This window comes from Rutidosis leptorrhynchoides, chromosome 5 (genome assembly GCF_046630445.1).
Source record: "Rutidosis leptorrhynchoides isolate AG116_Rl617_1_P2 chromosome 5, CSIRO_AGI_Rlap_v1, whole genome shotgun sequence".
Classification (NCBI taxonomy): domain Eukaryota; kingdom Viridiplantae; phylum Streptophyta; class Magnoliopsida; order Asterales; family Asteraceae; genus Rutidosis; species Rutidosis leptorrhynchoides.
In genome coordinates this window covers 22,508,220-22,530,481 of record NC_092337.1, presented here as the reverse complement: position 1 = coordinate 22,530,481, position 22,262 = coordinate 22,508,220, and the positions used below count along the sequence as shown (strand labels likewise).

Sequence of the window (22,262 nt, the reverse complement as noted above, 5' to 3'; positions counted from 1 at the left end):
TAATAAAAACTTTGCCTTTCAAAAAAAAAAAAAAAAGAAATTCATATGCAAGCCTGATCATTGGCACTTACTTGAGGATAACAAGCATTTACAAGCCTAATTATTGGCACATACGTGTGTCGTAAATCTTCTATGATTATATTACGAACATAACGAAAATTAAGTAAGTATCCAGTTCATATAAATCACCATTCACGAGGTCTTTCATATCCTCGATCAGGTAAGTGTCAATGATCAGACTTGCATATGATTTACTTTAAAAATGGAGTATTAATTTTTTTACGGAGTCCTAACTTAAAAATAACGATACACCGCTTTTTAATTAATATTTGATAAAACAATCATTTAAACGTCAAAATAAACATAGCTTACCTAAAATAGAAAATTGAGGTAAAAATATTACCTTTTAATAAAATTTTCCCTACAACAGATAGAAACCTACCATCTCATCATTTGATTACAAAATCAAACTAAAACCCTCAACAAATTTTGACACCTACCATCTCATCATTTGATTACAAAATCAAACTAAAACCCTCAACAAATTTTTTGGTAACCACCACAAATTGAAACGCACCATAAACGAATTTGAATTTTATATCTACAACCACAACCACCAACCGTCACGACTGTTGCTTAATCTTACCACCGCCTAACCGAAAAAAAGATGTAACAGACAGAAATCGGGGCTAAACGTAAGATGATTTTTTTTTGACCATAGGCTTATAGTTGTGATTATATGTGTTTCTATTTTAATTATATTTTTTATAATTAATCGATTATTTGGTTAAGACCAGTTTGTGACAAGGGTCACAGAATATGTTTGTTTATCATATTTGGACACCCTTAGGGTCGCTTATCGAAGTATGTACGATGTCAGATAACTGGTAAATACCTGTGTGACATGGATGTGTATCAGCAGTGTGTGTTTATGTGTATTGCTGTTTTAGTGTCTTTTCTAAGCCATTATGTTGACCGTGTGCCTCATTTCATATAGAACACTATACTGACTCTGTTTATGTTGTTCTCAGGTGATAAGAACAGAGAAACCACTCAGTAGATAGGTGTCTGAGCTGTTACTGGTACATGGTGAATAGTTTAAGTAGCGAGCCATACTACTGTTGTTTACTTTGATTACCATAATATCGTTGGAGTTTTCATGCTCAGATAGTTGATTGTCAAGCTAGTTAGGTGTTTGCATGCTTTGTTGTTCTATGATTTATGTGCGCATAAAACTTATCTCAAGCATCAAACGAACATAAAAAACACTTTTCATATAAGAATCAAGCATAAACCCGAACCTTAACAAATAACCATTAAAACCCAATTCCAAATCATACAAAACCAAGCATTTTACCTTGTTTGATTACTGAAATCACATAGAGTCGATTACACTACTTGAGTAAAATTGATAAACGAAAATCACAAGATTAGGATTTATAGATTTAGACCATTTTTATCCTTAAAGGGCGTTTTGGCGTGTTGCTGGGTGGGGGTGGGGTGCTTGATGAGCGTGTTGCCAGACTGCTGTGTAATGGGGTGGAGTGTTAAGTGGCGTGTTGGGTGATGTGTTAAAATCTGATTGGAAGTTGGGTGAAAAAGAGGATAAAGACTAATTAAAAAAGGGAAAAAATTGTTGCACGCTTCATTGTTTCTCCGTGCTAGGTTGAAGCACGCCTCTAACACACACCCCAACACGCCCTATTACCCATGTGTTGGAGGCGTGTTGGAGCATTTGAAGCCTAACACACCAGCGATAATGATGGTCTTAGGGTGTGTTTGTGTATTTTTGTGTGAGTTGAGAAGTTTCAAAAAGTGAAAATACTAAAAACATAGAGGGTATATATGCAACATGGGGTGTTCTCTTTCTATGTCATAACAAGTGCTTTGTTTTAACTTTTCAAAATCAATACTTATCAACTTTAACCTCAAATATCTTTATATGTAATACATAATAGTTCATTAAACTTATACCAATAAAAAGTACATTTGAAATCTAATTCACTCATATGTTTTTCATCAAATATTATATAACACAAGTAAAGATATTTAAAGACAAAGTTGGGAAATTAAGACTTTGAAAAATTAAAACATGACACTTATTATGGAACGAATTGAGTATATATATATATATAGTATATGATCTTTTTTTATATATAATAATAAAAATATTTAAATTTAATGCATAACATAGGTTTATCATGCTTTACTATAAAAATCCACCTCAGAATCACACGAAGCGTGTATTTATCTGAAAATTTATTTTACCCAAACCATATATAATAGTGTATACCACCTCGTTACATAGATCTGTGGTTAAATAATTTACTTTTCGCATCCCACTTTAAATTTAAATGTCAATGTCAATGTCAATGTCAACTGTTAATGTTATTTAGAATTGTATAATAATAACGAATGCCCGTTGTAATTAAATTTATTTTTGCAATTTCAGTTTATTGAACATACTTTTTGTAAGCTCATTTCTTGTTTGTATGTTTAGTCATTTTATCATAGGACAAATTCTATAAAAAGATGATATATTATATCACTTTTCTATTTTCGGTATTTCTAAATTCTATTCTAATTCTAATTCTAATTCTAATTCTAATTCTAAATATATTCAACAGGAATGTATGAAATTACTATTCACTTCATTTTTTTATTCGAAAGGGATAGTTTGGTCATTTCACATCATTTTTATTAAAAGGGCATCTTCATCCCCACAATTCCTGAACCTTCTCTACCTTTCGCTAAGGGTTCTCTGACTCCAGATCCTTCTTCACCCACCAAATTGATACAGGGAGTCTTCTTTTACACCACCTACAACCTTCCTCATCCTCCTTTTATTTTACAAATTTTTTTAGTTTCCATAGTCCATCCAAACCAAATTTACTTGGAGAACAACACCCAACGGTACCACCGCCGGCACCACCGTCACCGGTGGTACGACCATCGCCACTTCTACAAGCCTACAACTCCGTGTCTGGTACAACCGCCGCTGCTACTACCGCCGTCGTTGTCTCCGCTGCTTCCACCAACATCGACGCTGGCTTCGTCTCCTCTTCCACCATCGTCACTGTTGCTACCACCATCATCTCCATCGACAACGGCATCCTTTAATCCACTCAGTAACAACCACCACCATACTATTATCCTCTCCTTTATTGTGTATGTGATTTTCATTTTTCAATTACCGGGTAAGCTTTGCTTCTCTTACGAATATGTGAATTTAGGGTTTCATTTTTTCTCCTACTTTGGCTTATATTTTTGACAATCTTAGCTCATGGGTCTCATGTTCTTCTTCTTTGAATGTTGCAGGCTTTTAGGCATAGATGTCTCACTGTTATTGTATATAATGGCCACGATTTCTTGATTTTTTATTGTTAAATTTGTATTTCACTTTGTATTTGTACATGTCTTTTTTGAAGAATTGAGTGGCTTATGTTTGTTAACAGGTTTTGATGGATCACGGGTTCTAAGAAATGAACGGTGAGATTGAAACTGATGGATGCCGGACTATATCTGACCATGCGATAATGAAGTGGTACGCTTTATCTTTAATATATTTTGAGCCATGACACTATGCAATATTAATAAAGCTGATGAGTTACTCTTGAACTATGTGTTGTGATTTGAATTAATTTTACTGAATACTAAAACATCTTTTACTAATTTGGGTGTCAATTTTTGAAGATGGAAACGGTTTTAAGCCAAGCACAATAAGGCTTGGAGCACATGTTTGGTTTTAGCCGTTGTCCAGGACAACATGATAGAAGGTATGTTTTATCTTAGAAATGCTTTACATTTTGAGGCGTTCTGTATTCTCCTTTTTAACTTCTTAAAAGGTATTACTCATATGATTCTTTTTATTTCACTTTTAGGAATTTTAGGAATGAAGTTTAGCTCTTGATCTGTTATTTAGAATACCTTTTGTTCCAAACAGCCATTTGTATAATACCTTTCTTGAGAACTATTACGTAACGTTGTTTTTCGGGGTACGCCATACAACATTAAACATAGATGCTTGGTAGTTATTATAGATGATGATCATTTTGACAGTGGTTGCTGCTTTAGTCTTTTGTGTGTGTGTGTGTGTGTGTGTGTGTGTGTGTGTGTGTGTGTGTGTGTGCATATTTTGCAGGTTTTTGTGTGATGGATAATATTTGGTTGGTGTTAAGTATATAGTGTTTGTTGATGTTGTAAGTTTTTGGTACCCTTATCATCTGCTCCTTTTTTACTTACGATTTTCTTATAAAACTATAATTATAATTATAATATAGATACAATGATACATTTAATTTAATATTTTACTATGGTAACCTTATAAGCTTATTTGCAAAAGCTTTCAGGTGAGTTGATTTATACGCATATGAATATTAACTGTAAACGTTCAGGAAAAGCGGAGCTAAATGGAACGAATGCAACATACTGTTATTTGAACCCGAATCCCGAAGAGTTTAACCAAATGATCGACGAGTAAGTAAACTACTATAAATTATTTCCAACTTTTAACTTACAAATTTATTTATCCTACAAATTATACATACAGATACAGGAAAAAAGTTGCAGAATATACATTGAGCTAGAAAAAAAAAAGCAATAGGTATCCACTGGCTGCGATAATGGCACAAACCCAGAGAAACACAAGGTCAGCCAACTATTCTTATTTTCTGATTTATTAGTTTCCTATTGCATACAATGCAATCTGAGAAATGCTAATAGACTGATTTCATACACAGAGTCCAAATGCCAGCTTAATAGACTGATTTATTGGTTTTCTATATATATTATTTTGATTCTGAGATAGATTTAGAATTTGTTTAGTCATTATCTTATGCATTCGTCAAATATCATTTTTTTTTTTACTCTAGGTGTGTTAATTTTTTATATAAAGATTCCTGAGAAAGTCGTAATGTTGCTGCCAAGTACTATTAACTGAACAGGGAAACGGGTCAAAAGGGTTGCTTTTAACCAATGAATAACTTTAGTATTAATTGTTTGTGTGACACAATTGTTTGTTTTTCTTGATTAGTAAACTCACTCGCATAAAACGTATAAACGGTTTTGCTGCCGCAACGCGCGGCTGACCAACTGCTTGTATATTTCATTTTGCTAAAATATGACTCTTTATAATATGTTACCGTTTTATGAAGGACATATTATTATATGCAGAAAATAGAAAAACTGAAATAATATATTACATTTTTATGGAATTTGCCCTTCATTATACGTTAAAATATGACTTTTAAAAATGAACATGTGAATAAAAGTATCTAAATGGTGATCGTTTTTGTATTTAACGCGCTATAATTGATTGTACATTTTGATTTGATAACCATAATTAACTAATCAAGAAAATGACTAGTGACCTTCGTGTACAACATCTTAAAGCGTATTTACGATAGTCTTTAGAGCTGTCATTAACAAAATTTAAAAAGTAAAAACAGACATTCGTTTAAGATAAATTGAGGTAACAATTAGAACGGAAAGCCTAGTTACTTGTTAGTTGTTACAGAGCTTCCAATGGTTTCGCCTTAGTCCTCCAGGACTAGACGCCACCTCAGCGTCACATCAACACTTCATTCACATGACTAAACACTCCCAACAGTTACACCTTCTCCCATATTTTTTAATTAATTTTTATTTTTTTCTAAACAGTTAAATAATTAAAATTAAACATAAAAGTCATTAATATAGAACTAAAATTTCATTAAAAAAAAGTTACAATATTTAAAAAAAAAACGTTACAATAATTTAAATAAAAGTGCAAAATAAATAAAATTAAAAATACTACAAATAAACTACTCGTCGTCGTTCGGACGTGCCAATTCCTTAGCATATTTTTCTTAAGTTTCGCTCGATAATTCATCATCATTTCGTATTCGTTGGGAGGCAAGTCTCGTGATACCGGTTTGGAAAGAAGCTTCTAACTTTTCAACATTGTCCTCGTCTCGCTTTCTTCACAAAGTTTTTTCATGGTTTTAGTCGCCGCTAGTTGAGAAGCTTCGGCGGATTGAGCTATCTTTATCCGAAATTCGTCGGATGACATACGACACGCGGCATCGGATGAGTACGAATCCCTTTGACTTTTAGCTCGACTCGGCGGATCGGGTCGTGATCTTTAAATAAATTTTCAAATTGGGTTGGTTCGGGGTTCGTGCTAATTTGCGGGTTCGAACTAGCCTCGGTTGGAATTGGTAATTCATCGGCTTGTTTTCTTTTGTTGGTAACCGATATACTTTCACTTTCCATAAACTTTGGGCAATCCCTCAAAACTTGCCACGCATCCTCAAAAGCAAATTGTCGGCCCTTGGTTTGGTGTTTGAATTGTTTTCGGGCAGCATTCATTATGTCCTCCCCCGAACAACCACTTTGCCACATTTATTCAAGCTTTGAATAAATACCAATAAAAATCTTCACATCTCTTTGAATTTTAGCCCATTTACCACTTATTTGATCTGCATGCCTTTGCTCCTTAACTAACGAATTGTATTGTCTTCGGACTTCACCCCAAAATGAATTATAAGTTTGCTCGTTTCTCGCATCCGGATGTTCCGAAACATACACATAATACACATAATGCTCGGCTAAAGCTTTGAATAAATACCAAGGAACTTTCGGACACTTCACTTTTTTTCCTCTAACATCGGCCACCGGTTCGTCTTCGGGTATGGCCAAAACAGACGGTTTTATTTGTGCGGTGTTGTTAGGCCGCAACACGTCAGAGTTAGCTACCACAGGGGCGTAATGGTTTTATCATTTATATTTAGCTGGGGTTCTTAGCTATAACTCACCTACTTGTCTTCCTTTTTACGAGTAAGTGGTAAATATAACTTAGGTTCGTATTTTTGTATGTTTGCTCGGTAATGTGGGACAAAAGTGCCTGTATAGTTAACCCTAGTGACAAGAGGTGATAGATTAAGATTAACAAAATAAAACAGTAATTTGACTATAAAGATAAAGATAGGTATGGAGAATAGGATTCTGAAGGGGAATTATCGCACAAGTTTAACTTCCTAGGATAAACACTAAATCTCAATCAACTGGGCAATGAACCTAACTGTTTTGTCACTAAGAGTTTAGGCCTTGAAGATTCTGGCTAAGACGGATATCCCTACTCCCAACGTTAACCTAAATGGTTTAAACGACCTTATGGATAGAATCCTAGGTATATGAACAAAGTGGTATACCCAATAAAGGAAAGTCTCAACTTTTCTTAATCTTAGTTGGTCTAACTAAAGCAATATCCTACCACTTAATCACTATGTTATGCCTTAACATTAACAGACGTGCAATCTTAGATATTCTAAGGTACTGCTAATTAGAATAGAGGTCTCTTCTTTGTGATCACTTATTCAACCCCGGATCATCTTACAACATCTCAAGAACATTGCTTCTGACGCGAATCATACATTTGAGTAAGCTAGTGTTCACCGAACTCTTTGTTGCTAACTCTAATCACAACCTAAATGGGCAGCTCTTCTATGACGAATAAGTGGTTATTCGTACGTAGGTACTATATTCCTATTGTGACGTTAAGCACACATAACTACTTACCTTGTATTCTAGGGCGGGATATTTATAAGTACTAATAATCGTTCATTTAACCGGACAGGGGAATGGATTAATAGTTAATGGACTCATTAAAACAGGGGTGGATTACATGCAAGGACACTTGGTGTAATTGATAATAAAGTATTAAAACCTTATTACAGTTTAAGTCCCCAATTAGTTGAAATATTTGACTTCGAATATAAGGATAATTTGACGAGGACACTCGCACTTATTATTTATGACTGATGGACTGTTGTGGACAAAAACCAGATGGACATATCGAATAATCCAGGACAAAGGACAATTAATCCATGGTAATAAACTAAAATCAACATGTCAAACATCATGATTACGGAAGTTTAAATAAGTATAATTCCTTTATTTTATATCTCATCGCACTTTTATTTACTGTCATTTTATTTATCGCACTTTTTAATTAATGTACTTTTTAATTATCGCAATTTTATTTATCGTCATTTTATTTATCGCACTTTAATTATTGTCATTTACTTTACGCTTTAAATTAAGTTATATTTATTTTTAATATTTTACATTAGGTTTTAACTGCGACTAAAGTTTTAAAATCGACAAACTGGTCATTAAACGGTAAAACCCCTTTTTATAATATTAATACTACTTATATATATATTTATATATATACAAATATAGCTTTAAAACTATAACGTTAAAAACTACACTACTGTACGATTAGGTACACTGCCTATAAGTGTTGTAGCAAGGTTTAGGTATATCCACTCTATAAATAAATAAATAACTTGTGTAAAATTGTATCGTATTTAATAGTATTTCGCAATAAAAATATAACTATTTTGTACCCCTTCGCTTTAACATCAAGTATTTTTGGCGCCGCTGCCGGGGAATTCATCAACGCCGAAAGCGAATTGCTATTAAAAAAAATATATATTAGTTTTTAAGTTATTTTTGTAAAAATATAATTTTATATAAGTTTTAAAATACAAAAATATAAAAGAAAAATATATTTCTATTTAAATTAAAAAGTTTATATTTTTGTTTTTCTTTTGTTAAAAAATTAAAACTAATAAGTATTTTTTTTTAAAAAATATAAGTTTTTATTTATTTTATATACATACTTTTTATAATATAAATCAAAAAAATATATATAAAACTATAAACGGGCCGTACTGTAGCAGCCCAAGATCAGAGCTGGATCCAGAAGTCATGCGATCGCATGGCCCGTATGCATAAAACTCATGCGACCGCATGAGGATTGCTGACAGGTCTGATCCCAGCATTAATTACGCGTAGGGTTTTAATTAAATTATTAATATTAATTAGGGTTTAATTATAATATTAATTAGTTTATTTTTTAGTTTTAATGTGTAATTTATGTTATAATTAGTTTTATTAAATATATAAATTAATATTTTTATAAAAGAATAATATAAAATTAATATTTTTATAAAAAATTGTATTTTTATAACTTTAAGCCTATTTTTATATTTTGTATATTTTTATTCGTTAAAGCGTAATTTTATAATTTTTCGTTCGTAATTAGTTCGTAACTTATAGGTTTTGCCGTAGTTATTTTTATTTCTAAACTTTTAGGCTTTGCCATAAAATCCCTTAAGTGCTTTTTCTTTAGACTATGATTTAGATGCTTTAGAATTTTGCCGTAGTTATTTTTATTTCTAAACTTTTAGGCTTTGCCATAAAATCCCTTAAGTGCTTTTTCTTTAGACTATGATTTAGATGCTTTAGAATTTTACGACATCGCTTATCGCTTAAATATTTAATAAATTTTAGTACTTTTTAAGTTATTGCCGTTTTGAATATAGTATTTCTTTTAAGCTTTAATACTTTTAGACGCAACTTTTAATTCTTAGTTTTTAGACTTTTAAGTTTCGACGCGCTACGTTCTTTTTATTATTTTTCGACCTTTTATTTTTCGACGTTTTTCGACGCGCTCTTTTTCTTTCTTATTTCTCGCCGCTCTAGTTTTAGGACATAGAATTTTATTTATTTTCTTTAAATTTCAAAACGAAAAATTATTTTAAGCGGTTAAATTGATAGACATTCAAAATTTTTTGGTTCGTAGTAATAGTTGGATTTGTTAGTGGCGAGTTGTGGGCTTCCGATAAAGGGTCCTGGCTACCTGCTGCATCTATTGGCTATTCGAAACGTGGGCAAAATCAGGAAAGTCTATTAATTTGATAGCTTATATAATTTTTATTTTTATAACTAATAGGATTTTCAGTGAATGCACCGAGCAAAATATTCACCACCTTTTATACGTTCACCACCTGTAACTCGATCAAGACATCTAGCCAATATTGTCGTTGATTTTTCTTTAGAATCGTCATCTAGTCGACCAAGTACTCCAATTCAAATTTTCGATAATCCATTTTTTGAACCCGACCTCATAATTGAGAATCCGGAGGATATTCAGGGACAATTCAGAGATCCTGAACCACTAATCAACCACAAATCACTCATCCAGAAATTGTCGAGGAAGAAACCATTAAATCAGAATCCTTTAGTGATTCAGATTCAACAAATTCAATCATGGAAAATCTGGAACCTCTAAGTATGGAAGACCGAATGCGAGCTAAACGCACTGGACAAGGTCACGCAATTACTCAACCAGACATTAATGCGCCAGATTATGAAATTAAAGGACAAATCCTACACGTAACTAATCAATGCCAATTTAGTGGTGCGCCGAAGGAAGATGTACTCTATTCAAAATCAGAGAAGTTGAGGATGAACAGATATATCTCATGTTATTTCCCTGGACTTTAAAGGGAGAAGCCAAAGATTAGTTAGAATCGTTACCTGAAGGGGCGATTGATACATGGGATGTCTTAGTTGAAAATTTTCTTAAACAATTCTTTCCGGCATCTAAAACCGTGAGACTTCAAGGAGAAATAGTTATGTTCACGCTGTAACATCCCGCGTTTTTTCGTTGAATTTATTTTAACACCGTCTTTTTTTTTAGATAATATCTTTCGTTATCTAAAGAAACAGACCAGGCACCAGGCCACGCCTATTGGCGCGGCGCGACACCAGGGGCCGCGGCGCGGCATTTGCCGTGTTTGGCTTCTGACCTACTTTGTCAAATTTTTGAAAAATGTTTGCTATGCTACGCACCTCCGATTCACATGTAACTTGTTTTAACATACTTATACATGACTTCTAAGCTCAGGAAAATAGTTCGGGACCCGACCCGACCCCGTTGACTTTTTCGTTGACTTTGACCAAGTTTGACTTTTAGTCAAACTTAACAAAACACTTATGCAATCGTTCAAATCTTATTTTATACTTGATTCTTGCATGAAACTTGACAACGTGATTCACATGCTATATTTAATCGAGTCGTAACGAGCCATAGGACTAATTGAACACATTTCGCCCGACCTTGTATCGTAACTGGTTAATTGATGCAACTTACTTGTTTAGGTCAAGGCTAAGCAACTTTCATGCACACGTTTACTTTGTGAAGTACATTATACTCGTGCACTCGAGGTGAGATCATAGTCCCCCTTTTTCAACAACTTTTATGTTTTAAACTATGGGATGAAAACATATACGTATCATACTTTTATGCTTTGAACACAAGTACGAAAACAAACATTTCACGTGCGAGTTTGAACAAAAAGCCTCAATTCAATTATCATTAGTTACACTTGCAGGGTGTAAACGAGAACTTATATTATGTGATCACATGGGCTTGACGAGCCTCATTCGGACGGTTCGCTACCGTTAGCGGATGAAATATATTTTCGGGTCTAGTGTATGTTCTAACACTACGCAAAGGGTGCAAAACAGTTAAGTCTTGATAATTGGGTGCTCGCGAACAACTACTTTTGGAATGCAAACGATTTAGATAATCAACTTATATTAAATCTTGTGGTTCAAATGCACGTTCACTAATACACCTATGATTTCACCAACGTTTTTCGTTGACAGTTTTCTATATGTTTTTCAGGTTCATACATGGCTATTTGATACATGCTTTCGCGTACACTTTGATTACTTGCTTGGGGTCAAGCATACATGCATACACTAGTGATAGCATCTTTGGATTCAAACTTAAAGCATACATACTTACGTTATTTATAGCAACCGTGACTTTCAACTTATATTATCTCGCAAGTTTATTTCATTTATACATTATACTTTTGTAAACTTAAACTTGTCGAACCGTTTGGTAAACTAAACTTTGCAAGTCTTATACGTTTCAAATGAATGCGACATAATTTTGGTCAACGAGTCTCATATAGGGACTACGACCACGTAACGGGACCTAAGTTAGCGGCACCGTCAATGTCGATTTTTTCGGGTCGTTACAGATGGTATCAGAGCGTTGGTTGTAGGGAACTAGGATATGCATTAGTGTGTCTGACAGAGTCGTTAGGACGCATTAGTGAATCTAGACTACAACCGGATAGTTAGCCATTTCATTCTGACATACATTGCTATAAATAGCACTTACTTGACTACTTGTGCATTATACTTAAATCATTCTTAGGCAAACTTCTTATGGTACCAAACTTTTATCATACGAATCCGTATTCTGCCACTTTCTGGTAACACACGTAAATTTATGATTCATACGCGTAAGGATGACGACGACTTCATTAGTCACACTTGTTCGGGAACTCTGTCTCCCAGATTGTTATTTGCCACCGTTTCAACTTACTATCGGTGTCACACTGGTGTTCCTTACTATCTACCACTTCTTGTTACTACCATCACTACTCTAGGTGAGTATCGTCATCGCTAATTTATCACTGCGGTTACGTACTATTCGTTATCATGATTCGTTACACTTCTCGTACCGGAATACATTATTGTTTGACTTGAACTGCATTGACGTGAACAATCATTTATACACTTCCCTCGGGGAACGCTTCTTTAGTGTTGAACTAATTCTTTCGATTCAATACGAGTCACGTTAGAGGCGTCGTTGCACTTTGTTCATTTTAAAACTTCACGATTACACGAACTTGAATCTATGGAGTGATGTGAGAATGGAGGTATGAGTTAGCGTAATATAACGACACTCGATCAACGTGGTTATATTACGGTAAGTCATACCAAAGTTTTGACTCGTGATGGTGATTGGACTCGATCAACTTAATCACCACAAAGTGCCATGTACATGACTTTATTTTTTTGTTTGAACATTCGAAAACTCCGAAAATACTGATAACAACCATTCCAGGGACACACCTTCGATTATTGTCGAACCATATCCATGCTTCCGAATGAATGACAAATTCTTTCAACTTCAAACATATGTTATACGTGTATACTATCTTGTTTTCGCACAGTTTTATCGACGAACTACACTATGCTTGTTATGCTCACGTCGAGACGGAAACTTCTCCCGCATTACACTCGTACTTCCGTTTAAGGAAATCTTTTATTCTAAATTCTCAATGGAGAGAGAGACTCTTCATGTTATACTAGTATTCGCCACGAGGGTGAATAGCCCTAACAAACGTTTTTAGAAACCGATAAATCTTCCGCGACGCGAATTTTTTTTTTGAGAAACGAAAACTTGTTCAAAATATATCTTGAGGAGATATACTTCGTTTCGGATCGAGATCCTCGTGGACCACGTTTAAACATGAGTACAACACATCAACCACAACCCGACGGACCGAGCAAACATACGATTCAAACCTTGAAAAACATAATACGAGTTTGTGTTATCAACTTCAAATTTACTTGAGAAAAGTATTTGCCTTAAACCGAATTCTCTTACAACAATAGTTATCACACGAGTATTGACGTCACACCCTTCGAAAACCTTAATATCCGCAATTGTCGTTTTCTAAATTGTTGAACCGAAGTAGGTGACAAGCAAACCACCGGACCCGAACTCATTCATGAAATAACCGTTCAGATCATTCAAATTCAAGAGGCACCCAACACGACTTGTAGTCACCAAAAGAGCTACGCCGATGTTAGACGTAAACCTTTCGAATTCCAAGTGGGAAACCGCGTAACGTTAAAAGTCGCACCTTGAAAAGGTGTAATCTGTTTCGGGAAACGTAGAAAGCTAAATCCGCGATATCTAAATCCTTTTGAAATCTTGGGGCGTATTGTACCCGTTGCTTACCGTTTCGAACTCCCAACTCAATCGAATTCCGTTCATCCTACATTCTATGTATCAAACTTAAGGACGTGTCTTGCGAACAAGAACTTGTTATCCTTTTCGATGAGCTTACTATCGATGATAAACTTCACTTCATAGGAAGACCGGTTGAAACTATGAATCGTGAAACCAAATTTTGAAACAAATTAAAACCTCGATTTTCGAAGTTTGTTGAAATGCCCAAGGAAGTACTGATAATGTTAAAAACAAACATATATTTCATAGCATTATCCCTCAAGAAAGACAAGCTTTTAGTTGCGATTGTTTTATTTACAAGTGATATTCGTTTAAATAATAAAAGGTGAAGACAAAAGACAGATTCGACGAATTGAAGACGCAAACGACCAAAAAGCTCAAAAGTACAAAATACAATCAAAGAGGTTCCAATTATTGATAAGAAACGTATCAAAATTACAAGAGTACAAGATTCAAAACGCAAAGTACAAGATATTAAATTGTACGCAAGGACGTTTGAAAATCCGGAACCGGGACCAGAGTCAACTCTCAACGCTCGACGCAACGGACTAAAAATTACAAGTCAACTATGCACATGAATATAATATAATATATAATTAATTCTTAAAATTAATATATATATATTATATTATATTATAAAACCGTCGGCTTAAAAAAACAAAAGACTTTTGAGCCTCCTCAGCAGGCCATGCGATCGCATGGCCTTGAAGGGCAAAGCCCATGCGATCGCATGAGCCACTTTTTCAGCCCACATGCCTATAAAATTCGCAGCTTGGTGAACATCAAAACACATCTTTTTCTTCTCCTCATTCAACGTATAATATTTATATTTATATTATAATTATAATTTTAATTTTAATTTTAATTTATAATAATAAGGGTGTGTTAGCGAATGTTGTAAGGGTGTAAGTCGAAATTCTGTCCGGGTAACGCTACGCTATTTTTAATCATTGTAATTTATGTTCAACCTTTTTACATTAATGTCTCGTAGCTAAGTTATTATTATGCTTATTTAATCCGAAGTAATCATGACGTTGGGCTAAAAATATTAAAATTGGGTAATTGGGCTTTGTACCATAATTGGGGTTTGGACAAAAGAACGACACTTGTGAAAATTAGACTATGGCCTATAAATGGGTTTTATATTTGTTTAACTAAATGATAGTTTGTTAATGTTAATATAAAGATTTACAATTGGACGTCCCTATAAATAACCATATACACTCGATCGTATATGATGGGCAGGGTATTTATATGTACGAATAATCGTTCATTTAACCGAATACGGGAATGGATTAATAGTCACTAGAATTATTAAAACAGGGGTGAAATTATGTACAAGGACACTTGGCATAATTGATAACAAAGTATTAAAACCTTGAGTTACACTCAGTCGACATCCTGGTGTAATTATTAAACAAAGTATTAAAATCTTGTTACAGTTTAAGTCCCCAATTAGTTGGAATATTTAACTTCGGGTATAAGAATAATTTGACGAGGACACTCGCACTTTATATTTATGACTGATGGACTGTTATGGACAAAAATCAGACGGACATATTAAATAATTCAGGACAAAGGACAATTAACCCATGGGCATAAAACTAAAATCAACACGTCAAACATCATGATTACGGAAGTTTAAATAAGCATAATTCTTTTATTTCATATTTAATTTCCTTTATTTTATATTTAATTGCACTTCTAATTATCGCACTTTTATTTTTTGTTATTGTATTTAATTGCACTTTTAATTATCGCAAGTTTATTTTATCGCACTTTTATTTATCGCAATTTCATTATCGTTATTTACTTTACGCTTTAAATTAAGTCTTTTATTTATTTAATATTTTACATTTGGTTTTAACTGCGACTAAAGTTTTAAAATCGACAAACCGGTCATTAAACGGTAAAAACTCCCTTTTATAATAATAATATTACTTATATATATATTTGTATTTTTATAAAATAAAACTAATATAGCGTTAAGCTTTGATTAAAAGATTTTCCCTGTGGAACGAACCGGACTTACTAAAAACTACACTACTGTACGATTAGGTACACTGCCTATAAGTGTTGTAGCAAGGTTTAAGTACATCCATTCTCTAAATAAATAAATATCCTGTGTAAAATTGTATCGTATTTAATAGTATTTCCTTGTAAAATTTAATAGTATTTTATACCCCTTAGCTTTAACATCAAGTATTTTTGACGCCGCTGTCGGAGAACGCCGAAGCGAAACGCCACACATATAAAAAAAAAAAATACGCTTTTGTAAAAATAAGTTTTAAATATTCGAAAATATAAAAAGAAAACAAAAATATAAATATTTTTAAGAGTTTGTTAAATATTTAAGTTCTATAAAAGTTTCTTTATCTTTATTTTATAAAAATATAAGTTTTATTTAATTTATATAAATATATTACATAAATATATAAAACAGAAAACTCAAAACAGGAAAAAAAAATATAAAAACACTCGGGCCTGCTACTGTAGCAGCCCGTAACCTGGCCCAAAACCTCAGCTCATGCGATCGCATGAGCCCGAAGGCATAAACTCATGCGATCGCATGAGTGTCTGACACGCCAACTGCAACCCTAAAACTGCATTTATTACGGTGTATTATTATTATTATTATTTAATAAACCATAATTAGGTTTTAATATTTTATTATTTAGTTTAATTTTAGTTTTTAATTTATTTTATATTTAGTTAAATTAGTTTAATTAAGTTGTAAAATTAATAGTTTTATATAATAAATAATATAAAAATAATATTTTTATAAAAATTGTAATTTTTACAACTTTTAGTATATTTTTATATTTTGTTCTTTTTTAATTGTTTTAGCGTAACTTTTGTATTTTTCGCTCGTATTTAGTTTTAAGACATAATTTTTGCCATAGTTATTTTTATTTCTAGATTTTTAGGCTCTGCCGTAAAATTTCTTAAGTGCTTTTTCTTTAGACTAAGATTTAAGTGCTTTAGAATTCTGCGACGCCTTTTTAAGTTTTAGTACCTTTTTAAGATATTGCCATTTGGGATATAGTTTTTCCTGTAAGCTTTAATATTTTTAGACACCTTTTACCTATGTATCAATTATCATTCCAATTAGTAATCTCAATTTGCGATTATAATTTTAAGTTAGTGATAGTAATAAGGTTGGGTTAGTCGAATTTTTTTTTTAAGTTTTATAGTCATTTTTTTTTCTTTCTTATTTTTCGACGCCTTTTATTTTGCGATCTTTTCTTTTTCGACCTTTTTCGACGCGCTCTTTTTCTTTCTTATTTCTCGCCATTCTAGTTTTAGGACATAGATTTTTTTTCCTACTTCTTATCTATACTTCTTAAAATTACGAAAATTTATTTTAAGTGGTTAAATTGATAGACATCAAAATTTTCTGGTTCGTAGTAATAGTTGGATTTGTACGTGGACCGGGTTATTGGAGCCAAACAGTCCTCAATTATATTGAGACCAAACGAATCCTGCGCCTCTGCTGCATCTTTTGGCTATTCAAAACGTGGGCAAAATCAGAAAAGTCTATTAATTGGATAACTTATATAATTTTTTTTTCCTTTTTAAAAACTAATAGGATATTCAGTGAATGCACCGAGCAAGACGTTCACCACTTTTTGTACGTTCACCACCTGTAACAAGATCAAGACATCTAGCAAATATTACCGCCGTTGATTTTTCTTTAGAATCGTCATCCAGTCGACCAAGTACTCCAATTCAAATTTTCGATAATCCATTTTTTGAACCCGACCTCACAATTGAGAATCCGAGGAATATTCAGGGACAATTCGTAGATCCTGAACCATTAATTTTTCCTCCGGAACCACCAATCATTCAAACAGAGATTATTGAGGAACGAACCATTAAATCAGAATCTTCTAGTGATTCCGATTCAACAAATTCAATTATGGAGAATCTGGAACCTTTAAGTATGGAAGACCGAATGAGAGCTAAACGCACTGGCCAAGGTCACGCAATTACTCATCCTGACATTAATGCGCCTGATTATGAAATCAAAGGATAAATTCTACACATGGTGACTAATCAATGCCAATTTAGTGGTGCGCCGAAGGAAGATCCAAATGAACATCTTCGTACCTTTAATAGGATCTGCACTCTATTTAAAATCCGAGAAGTAGATGATGAACAGATATATCTCATGTTATTTCCCTGGACTTTAAAGGGAGAAGTCAAAGATTGGTTGGAATCGTTACCTGAAGGGGCGATTGATACATGAGACGTTTTAGTTGAAAAATTTCTTAAACCATTCTTTCCGGCATCTAAAGCCGTAAGACTTCAAGGAGAAATTGTTACGTTCACACAGAAACCAAATGAAACTCTATATGAGGCATGGACAAGATTTGGAAAGTTATTAAAAGGATGTCCGCAATATGGTTTAGACACCTGTCAAATAGTACAAATATTCTACCAAGGATGCGACATCACTACAAGAAAAGACATCGATATAGCAGCTGGTGGTTCCATTATGAAGAAAACCGAAACTGATGCTTACAAAATTATTAATAACACTGTTTCCCACTCACATGAGTGGCACCAAGAAAAAGATATCGTTAGATCATCTAAAGCAGCTAGAGCCGATTCTAGCCATGTCTTAGATTCCATTTCCGCAAAGATAGATGCTGTGGAGAGACGAATGGAAAAGATGACTAAAGATATCCACTCAATACGAATTAGTTGTGAGCAGTGTGAAGGACCACATTTGATAAAAGATTGCCTCAGTATTGAATTAACAATGGAACAAAGAGAGAATGTTTCATATCTAAACCAAAGGCCTGGAAATAATTATCAAAATAATTATCAACCGCCAAGACCGATTTACAATCAAAATCAGAATTATAACCGAAATATTTCATACAACCAACAAGGTCCTAGCAATCAACAAGTATCTAACAATACTTACAACCAGCAAAGACCTAATTTTCAAAACAAACCACCACAACCCGATGATAAAAAGCCGAATTTAGAAGATATGATGACGAAGCTAGTTGAAACTCAAACGCAGTTTTTCACATCTAAAAAACAAACTAATGAACAAAATGCTCAAGCATTTAGAAATCAACAAGCTTCTATTCAAAATTTGGAACAAGAAGTAAGTAACCTAGCAAGATTAATAGGTGAAAGAAAATCGGGAAGTTTACCTAGTGATACAAATGCAAACTCCCGGAATGAAACAGCTAAAGCCATTATCACAAGAAGTGGTACAACACTTAAACCACCTGAAATACCTGTAACTTCTGATGAAGCTATTCCTACTCCACAAGAATCACAACCTGATCAAGATAAGGAAAAAGAACCGGTAGTTGAAAAGGTTAATGAAGATAACACAGTTAAGGCTAAACCTTATGTTAAACCATACCAACCACCACTTCCTTACCCGAGTAAAATGAAGAAAGAGAAACTTGAAGCCGAGCAATCCAAATTTTTGGATATGTTTAAACAGATAAATGTAAATCTTCCTTTCATTGATGTGATTTCAGGAATGTCTAGATATGTTAAATTCTTGAAAGATCTGATCACGAATAGAAAGAAAATGGAAGAACTCTCGGCTGTTACTATGAATGCTAATTGTTCTGCAGTGCTGTTAAATAAGATAGTAGAAAAATTATCAGATCCAGGAAGTTTCACAATTTCATATTTTCTGGGTAGTCTTAGTTCAATAGAAGCATTGGCAGACTTAGGTGCTAGTATAAATTTAATGCCGTATTCACTATACACTAAACTAGACCTTGGAGAATTGAAACCAACCAGAATAAGTATACAACTAGCCGATCGATCAATAAAATATCCTAGAGGGATAATGGAGAACATGCTAGTTAAAGTTGGTACTTTAGTATTTTCAGTAGATTTTGTTGTTCTGGACATGGAAGAAGATTCTCAAGTTCCTCTCATATTAGGAAGACCATTCTTAAACACGGCTAAAGCAATGATAGACGTGTTTGGTAAGAAACTGACCCTAAGTATAGAGGACGAGAGTGTTACCTTTTCAGTTGATAGAGCAATGCAACAACCGCAATCTGCAGACGATAAATGTTATTATATTCAAACTATAGATTCACATGTAGAATTATTAGAAGAATTTCCAGAATTACAAGGAACAGGAGAATGTTCTTTAGGAGAAGGAACTGAACAAATTGATGAAGCTGAAATGTTAGCTACACTAATAGCAAATGGATATGAACCAACAACAGAAGAAATTCAAATGCTAAAAGAAGAAGACAGATATCGATATAAATCATCGATAGAAGAACCTCTAACATTAGAGTTAAAGCCACGTCCAAACCATTTGCAATACGCTTATTTACATGGTGAATCTGAATTACCTGTAATAATATCGTCTTCTCTTACTGAAAATGAAAAATCACAACTCATTTCTGTGTTGAAAGCTCATAAACCAGCCATTGCATGGAAGATTCATGATATTAAAGGAATAAGTCCTTCATATTGCACACATAAAATCCTTATGGAAGAAGGTCATAAAACGTATGTGCAACGCCAATGAAGATTAAATCCGAATATGCAAGATGTAGTTAAAAAAGCTCAAAAGTACAAAATACAATCAAAGAGGTTCCAATTATTGATAAGAAACGTATCAAAATTACAAGAGTACAAGATTCAAAACGCAAAGTACAAGATATTAAATTGTACGCAAGGACGTTTGAAAATCCGGAACCGGGACCAGAGTCAACTCTCAACGCTCGACGCAACGGACTAAAAATTACAAGTCAACTATGCACATGAATATAATATAATATATAATTAATTCTTAAAATTAATATATATATTATATTATATTATAAAACCGTCGGCATAAAAAAACAAAAGACTTTTGAGCCTCCTCAGCTGGCCATGCGATCGCATGGCCTTGAAGGGCAAAGCCCATGCGATCGCATGAGCCACTTTTTCAGCCCACATGCCTATAAAATTCGCAGCTTGGTGAACATCAAAACACATCTTTTTCTTCTCCTCATTCAACGTATAATATTTATATTTATATTATAATTATAATTTTAATTTTAATTTTAATTTATAATAATAAGGGTGTGTTAGCGAATGTTGTAAAGGTGTAAGTCGAAATTCTGTCCGGGTAACGCTACGCTATTTTTAATCATTGTAATTTATGTTCAACCTTTTTACATTAATGTCTCGTAGCTAAGTTATTATTATGCTTATTTAATCCGAAGTAATCATGACGTTGGGCTAAAAATATTAAAATTGGGTAATTGGACTTTGTACCATAATTGGGGTTTGGACAAAAGAACGACACTTGTGAAAATTAGACTATGGCCTATTAATGGGCTTTATATTTGTTTAACTAAATGATAGTTTGTTAATGTTAATATAAAGATTTACAATTGGACGTCCCTATAAATAACCATATACACTCGATCGTATATGATGGGCAGGGTATTTATATGTACGAATAATCGTTCATTTAACCGAATACGGGAATGGATTAATAGTCACTAGAATTATTAAAACAGGGGTGAAATTATGTACAAGGACACTTGGCATAATTGATAACAAAGTATTAAAACCTTGGGTTACACTCAGTCGACATCCTGGTGTAATTATTAAACAAAGTATTAAAATCTTGTTACAGTTTAAGTCCCCAATTAGTTGGAATATTTAACTTCGGGTATAAGAATAATTTGACGAGGACACTCGCACTTTATATTTATGACTGATGGACTGTTATGGACAAAAATCAGACGGACATATTAAATAATTCAGGACAAAGGACAATTAACCCATGGGCATAAAACTAAAATCAACACGTCAAACATCATGATTACGGAAGTTTAAATAAGCATAATTCTTTTATTTCATATTTAATTTCCTTTATTTTATATTTAATTGCACTTCTAATTATCGCACTTTTATTTTTTGTTATTGTATTTAATTGCACTTTTAATTATCGTACTTTTTAATTATCGCAAGTTTATTTTATCGCACTTTTATTTATCGCAATTTCATTATCGTTATTTACTTTACGCTTTAAATTAAGTCTTTTATTTATTTAATATTTTACATTTGGTTTTAACTGCGACTAAAGTTTTAAAATCGACAAACCGGTCATTAAACGGTAAAAACTCCCTTTTATAATAATAATATTACTTATATATATATTTGTATTTTTATAAAATAAAACTAATATAGCGTTAAGCTTTGATTAAAAGATTTTCCCTGTGGAACGAACCGGACTTACTAAAAACTACACTACTGTACGATTAGGTACACTGCCTATAAGTGTTGTAGCAAGGTTTAAGTACATCCATTCTCTAAATAAATAAATATCCTGTGTAAAATTGTATCGTATTTAATAGTATTTCCTTGTAAAATTTAATAATATTTTATACCCCTTAGCTTTAACATCAAGTATTTTTGACGCCGCTGTCGGAGAACGCCGAAGCGAAACGCCACACATATAAAAAAAAATACGCTTTTGTAAAAATAAGTTTTAAATATTCGAAAATATAAAAAGAAAACAAAAATATAAATATTTTTAAGAGTTTGTTAAATATTTAAGTTCTATAAAAGTTTCTTTATCTTTATT

At 33.0% G+C, this 22,262-nt stretch overlaps 1 long non-coding RNA gene across 5 annotated transcripts in view; it reads left to right on the top strand.

Annotated features, from left to right (window-relative positions):
• The first annotated feature begins 2,740 nt into the window (after nt 1-2,740).
• Nucleotides 2,741-22,262, top strand: part of LOC139848018 (uncharacterized) — a 60,344-nt gene continuing 40,822 nt past the window's right edge. The window contains exons 1-7 of one of the 5 annotated variants that reach the window (XR_011759782.1): nt 2,741-3,544; nt 3,694-3,776; nt 3,891-3,995; nt 4,142-4,199; nt 4,395-4,476; nt 4,550-4,648; nt 11,522-11,540. This is a non-coding gene — a long non-coding RNA (uncharacterized lncRNA). The other 4 variants (XR_011759779.1, XR_011759780.1, XR_011759781.1 and 1 more) reach the window with 4 other exon arrangements.